The following is a 6,786-nucleotide window of genomic DNA, read 5'->3' on the forward strand; positions in this document are numbered from 1 at the left end:
CGGTTACCGAAGTACACGTACGTAGCGTTTTAGAATTAGGTTTAAGGTATGGGTTAGGGTTAGGTTATAACTAGGGATGTAACGATTCACTCAACCCCGATACGATTCGATTCACGATACTGGGTTCACGATACGATTTTCTCACGATTTATTTTACAAAATGGGACTGTTGACAAATGACTGAAAAATATTCCTTTATTTTTTGGGGGAAAATACTGTACTATTTTCCTTTTATTTTTCATTGTCAAAAGAATCCCTTGATAAACTATTCAAAATGATGCAATTTAACTAAAAATAAATCTTGAATGAAATAAATAAAGGAATAATACAAATGAAATAGCCTATTAATTTAAATTCTGTTTCTATAATAAACAATTCAAAACTGCGCAATAGTTCTTTTTCTTTTTAAAAGTGCAACTGAAAATGTATTTTGTGCCTTAACAATTGGACTTTAAAAAAAAAAAACAGTCATTTTACTGTATTTACGTCAGATATTTGTTTAGACCAGCAGAGGGCGCTGGTAACCCAGTGGTCGGTTGGCATGCAGTTATTCCACCAGTGAAGAAGAGAAGCTATGCTAGCAGACAGAGTTAATAGAAAAACGGGACTTTTACAGATATTCACGTAATATTTCAGATATTCTTTCGGTGCTAAAGGAGTAAAGAATCATTTATGAGCATGTTTAACAGTAAATGGCGGCCAGAAAGAAAATAGTAGCAGATTCCGCCCGTCACGTCCGCTTCTGGAAGGATTAATATATAACGCCCTCTGCTGGTTAAAAAAAGTACTGCGATTCAATTTTCAGAGCATCGATGTGAACCGTGGTACCTATGAATCGATTTTTAACTGCCTTACGATTAATCGTTACATCCCTAGTTATAACCCAATACTGCAACAATTTTTAGGGTTAGGGTAAGGGGTAGGTTTAGGGTAAGGTTTAGTCTTAGTCACGCGACCTAAACTGACCAATGACTGACCTATCACATGACCTAAACTGGCCAAATGGGGCACTGCGTACGGATAGAATGTCGGTATATTGATATGGCAACCGTACAAATAGCCACTGCCAAAAACTGATGCTTTTGTTTTGAAAAGGGGATGTTTAACTTTTAGTTTGAAGCCAGTCTCAGGACGATTTTACATTCTGTTCGCAATGCATCATGGGGCGGTTGAGTATGACTAGTGTGCCCACCGTGCATACTTAAAAAATGTCCCCATATAGTATACATCTGGGTATTCCTCGGGTTGTCAATCTTTCCATATTATCTAATGTGAACGCACTACATACGCATTTTGACGTCAGACTTAGTATGAATAGTACGTTAGTATGACATTTCAAACACAGCCATTGTTTTATTCTCTAAGTCCATGCTGGACCCTCTCTGACCAGAGCAGCCATGCTTTCTTCCAGGACTTAATTCCCTGGCAACAGAAACAGTTTGGTTCTGAAAGGAGGACATGAGCCTGGGAAACTCTTTTGAGGAGAACAGATGGGATCTCAAAGCACAGTGGGACTGGGAACAGAATGTCCAAATGGGAAGAACGATCCCACCGCCAACACCGGACACAACACGCTGCCGATGCGTTGTTGCAGCGATGCTTCCTGCCTTTTTCAGACTTGTGTGTTTGCCACCTGATGAAAATCACACTTATGCTTGTAAGGAAATGTTGGAATGTTTGGGTGTGATTTAGTCAAATAATTACAGTATCTAAACCTGAACTCTATACTAGTGCTGACACTGGGCTACAAGCCTGAGTTAAAGGCAATAAAAGGCAGAGACGCATTTATGCCAGTGACACAAGGTTTATGACGACACAATTTAGATCCATAAAATCAAAACAAAGCCCAAAAAGCCCCCAAAACCAGATATCTTTACAACATAATAAACTAAAACCAGAAACCCATATTACAATATCAACCCCAACACAAAAACTACAGAGTCAAAACAGAACTTAATCAACACGTGTGTAGATGAAGGAATTTCTGACATTTCTAAAACACAAGAAACAGTCATTGCTTTATCTGACTCCCATTGGATCACTCGCAAACATGAAAGCTTTCAATCTGACATTGTTTTTTTTTTGTTATTTCTATCATGGTCATCATCTTGGTTAGCAGTACTGCTTTGCCTCACAGCTACAATAACAAGTTGTGGTTTTGTTCCATGTAGAGTTGAATTTGCGTGAATATAATTGTCTATGTGTTGGCGAGCAAATCTAAGATCAACTCTGAACAGAAGAAAAACATTAAAGATGAACAAAGCATTGTAGTATTTAAAGATAATTCATTCTAATCTAAATAAAATTAATTAAATCCAGAATTAATCTATGTGAAATCAACTCTTATTTTAAAAATACATGATGTACAAGCTTTGTTTACCCCATTGGTTTTTCAAGTCGTGACCCCATTTTGATATCACAAATTTCTTGCGACCCCAGGGACATTTTTTCTTTCTAGAACTAGTTTTTGATTATGTTTATTAAAGTATGTTACAAATACAGAGTAGCAAGGACTACTGCACAAGCTAATTTTATGCTGCATTTTATTTGTAATAATTCATATTTCCAAAAGTTTCAGTATATAATACAGTAGTTTTTATATTGTGTGTGTGTGTGTGCGCGTGTGTGTGTGATGTATTCATTTAAAAAATAATAACTATTAAAAAAAATTTAGAAATTACAATTTCAATCAGTAATTGGTAGGAATGTCACGGTATTGACAATATTGCGATACCGCGGTATTAAAAGTGTCTGGATATTGTTGTGGTTATGTCATGGTATAAAATAATGAGCCGTTGTGCTTGAAATTAAGTTTTTTGGTTGGCTGTAGTGAACATTTTCAGAGTAAACAACAAGTACCATAATGCATTGTTGATTCAGTCTGGTCAAAAAAAACTCTAAAGGAAGCATTTACAACCATGGTCCCTCAGAACAGCACAAAAAATAACAGGAGATGTTGCGTAGTTACACCCGTATATCTGTTGTTGTTGGATTAGACCATCATGAGACAGATTAGTTTTACCCTACTGATAAATGATGTGTTGTTGCAGTAGTCTTGGCTGAAAGAAACACAAAATAAATGTAAATAGGTGTGTGCGTGCGTGAGAGAGAGAGAGAGAGAGAGAGAATGTTCAATATTCTTTGTATTGTGGGTGTGTGAGTTTCATTTTATTGACTGTCTTCCACTGTAATGTAGAACAGGCCCAGGAGTTGTAAACTAGCACTAGCTTTAAACTTCTATGTGCATCACATTAGCTGCACACTTCATTTGTATTTATGTTGAATTGCATTGTCCCTGTTGAATAAATAAATAACAACATAGTTACTTCTCGTCCTAACCTCAAATGTTGACTTGTTTATTTTTCTCCAGGAAAACCTCAAATTAAGCTAAACACAGAATTAGGAAGTTTGCACTACTGATTTCTTTCTCTTTTTTTAATTATCATTATTCTATTTATTGTTACTAGGTTGTTTCTATACCTGTGTTGAGTTAAAGAGTGTTCCTGACCCGATTTGAATGTTTGCACTTTATCTAAAGAGTCTGTATCTGTTAGTAGGCAGTATTCAGTTTCTAATGTCATGAATGGAAAAGTATGACAATGAATAGTGAACAGACAATGTTGTAATGGTTATCATACTTGTTATTATTAGCATTGCTGTTAACTGTGAGCCTTCCTGTAAAATTGTGAGCTTTCCTACAATACCGCAATAATTATCCTACCGTTAGAGTTAATAACATGATAATGCCGAACCGTGAGATTTAGATATTGTTACAGCTCTAGTAATAGGTTTTGGGGTTTTTTTTAACAATTCCTGGACATTTCAGGCAACCCCATGATTGAAAAACACTTTTTTAGCATAAGGTTCCCAAAGTGGGGTACGGGTAACCCCAGGGGTACACAAATTGTCATCGGGAGAATTTGAATATAAATTTAAAACACGTCGACAAAGTTTGAAACTAGAATATAAACAGAGCAGCAGTCAGGAGCCTCAAACATTGCCACATTTTACACATTGGCCTCTGTAAGACCACCCCAGGGGTCTGCAACCTGCGGCTCTAGAGCCTCATGTGGCTCTTTGACTCTTTTGCAATGGCTCCCTATAGCTTAAAAATATATTTAAATATAGAGTTGTCATTTTCTTACAGAAGCTATTCATGATTAATGAAAAATAAAATCATGATATACCAATTTGTTAACCTAAAAATAAATCACGTTGCAGATGCAAGATACTGTTTTGTTGTTATTTTTTGATGTTAACTTATTTTGTCTTATTTAAAACTGTTTTTAAGTTGCCATTTACATGATCAAGATCAATCAAATCAAATCAAACATTATTCTATATAATTTTAACTGTATAGAATTCAATATGCTGCATTATCTTTATTGAGAAGGTATTTTTTTGGCACCGGAAGGACTTTAATCAAGGTGAGATGAGGCAAAATGGCTCCTTTGAGAGTAAAGGTTGCATACCCCTGGACTACCCTATAGTGGTGACAAACATGAAAACAAAATGGAGAATAAGGCTTTGCATGGAGAATGACTGAACATATAGCAGTAGTGCAAAATTTCTTAAATCAACAAATGTTTGATTTCTTTCCCCAAAAAAAGAGAGATTTGTTTATCATTGAAAATGCCAGTAGGCGAATGAATTAAATCAAGTGATAATTCTGAATAACATGTTTTCTTGTGTGCTTACAGACAATAATAATAATAATTAATTATATATTATTGCTCAACGGGATAGGTAAAATTCAGGCAATTCTTATGTGTGCAGGAGTAGGTGGTACATGGCTTCAGGTTAAATGTCTGAAGGGGTACGGGAGTGTGAAAAGTGTGGGAACCACTGGCCTAAATTATATAGCATTTACTATTATGTTAATAATGCTACACAAAAGTAAAGGCCAATAGAAAAAAAAAACTGGTACAGCTCATCTACGACTACTTGGATGTGGATTGTTGTGTGATTATGCTCAGTTATTGCAGTCAGAAAGAGACCAGATATCAAAGCTTGTAAAGGTATTTTGTGATTTCAAGTTTTAAGATAAATGGTTTTTAAATGTTTGTGATGGTAGATGTTTCCACACGTCTTGTCCTTGCTTTTTACAAGATAGCAGGACGCTTTCAGGATTAATGATTCTCTCTGTGGCAGTTAAAGTAGAATGCAGGAATCTGCTGCATCAGCTTGAAAGGTGCTTTACAGAGCAGTAATCTGAAGGTTTGTCCGACATGGGATTTTCAGAATAAAACTCGTGAAAAACTCAAACCCACAGGTTTCCTCACATTTCTGCGCCATAAATAAAGGTCAGTTGGCGACCAAGGCATTTTGCACTGGGTGCACTAAAAGCAACGCAACATGACCGCCTCACCAGCTAAGCTGCTCACGTCACGTGACGTGCGTGACGCTCAGTGATGTCCATAGTGATGAGCCGGTTCCATTGGACAGGAAGGGGAGATCTGTCCTAGGCTCTCAACACAGATCCAGTGCAGGGGGATCAAACTGAGGGATTGTGATGGAAACCCAACAGTTGTTTCCATTAGTGGAGTAATTTAAGCTTCACACATGTTTTTCACAATTGATATAAAAGGTTTGCCATCGTTGCTGATATGCACACTAGTAGGTTTCTGCACTATGATCAGAGAATACATGCAAAATCTTTTAAATGCATTCTATCAAAGCTGAATTAATTGTGAAAATGTGCAGGATTTTTTTTTTTTTTTTTTTTTTTTTTTTAAAGCGCATTCATTTTGAACAGAATGTGACGTTGTGATGTTTGACATTTACCTTAATGCCAAAAATAACCTGACATGATGTCATTCCGTGTGCTCGGCGTGCGCATTAATCCAAATCCATGCAGAACCGGCTGAGAATCACAACAACTTTCCTCCTTCGTGTCAAACAGCGTCTCAAGGACGGACATCGTTTGTTTAATGAACTATTCTCGACGATGAAAAACAGCGCATTAAGTGCGCACCGTGTGTGGCACCACGTACGATTATTATGTAACATGTCAGCGGTTATTATGGACGGTCCTGTTTGATTTGAATAACCTACTGATGTAAATGAATATGAATGATGTTTAAAAATGAGCTGGTTTTTTTTTTTTTTACCTCGCTGAGCACTTTCTACCATCCTCCCGAGTGCGCGCGCCGTCCTGCGTCGAGAGGTAGCGATGCGCGCACGAGCAGCGACCTTTGATGTGTCATCAGCTGCTGTCAGATCAAAGGTCAAACATCCAGAGGGACACGGTGGGCATCCCCTCCCCCCCTCCCCTGACCAGGCCTGTGGGTTAGATTCTACGGAGGCAGAAACAACGGCTACAGCAGCATCCGGATCACACTTTAGGCTCTAAAGCACCTATGAGCTGCTCGGATGGTGATTGGTCGATGTGTAGAAGAGATGGATGAAGGTAAAGCATGGAGCGGCAGCAGAGACATCGTATATAGATCTGTGCAGAGGAAACTGTGCCGCTCAATGAAGCTTTTCACAAGAAAAAAAAAAAAAAAAACTGGGGAGAAGCAGTGTTTATTTGTGTCTTTATTATTCAATCAAAACTCAAAATTTCAAGCAAAAGAAATTTCAATTAAAAAAATGAAATCAATGAAAATAGTGTTGAAATGCAATTATTTGGGTCTCAAATATTTTTTTGCATTTTAACACTTTTTTTCTTTGATTAAAAATAATTATTCATGATTCAAGTAAACTTTTTTGATAGAAAATGTTTTTTATTGAAGTGATTTTTCTTTTGATTAACTTTTTTTTATTGAATAATGAAGCACAATGATT

At 36.8% G+C, this 6,786-nt stretch overlaps 1 protein-coding gene across 3 annotated transcripts in view; it reads right to left on the bottom strand.

Annotated features, from left to right (window-relative positions):
* The window catches only part of dnajc6 (DnaJ (Hsp40) homolog, subfamily C, member 6), a 36,892-nt gene extending 30,518 nt beyond the window's left edge, over nucleotides 1–6,374 (bottom strand). For all 3 annotated transcript variants that reach the window (XM_028444563.1, XM_028444562.1, XM_028444561.1), the window contains exon 1: nucleotides 6,111–6,374. The gene's annotated coding sequence lies outside the window, so the exon portion shown is untranslated. The remainder of the gene's footprint in view (nucleotides 1–6,110) is intronic.
* Between the last annotated feature and the right edge of the window lie 412 nt (nucleotides 6,375–6,786).

Source organism: Gouania willdenowi, chromosome 4 (genome assembly GCF_900634775.1).
Source record: "Gouania willdenowi chromosome 4, fGouWil2.1, whole genome shotgun sequence".
Taxonomy (NCBI): Eukaryota; Metazoa; Chordata; class Actinopteri; order Blenniiformes; family Gobiesocidae; genus Gouania; species Gouania willdenowi.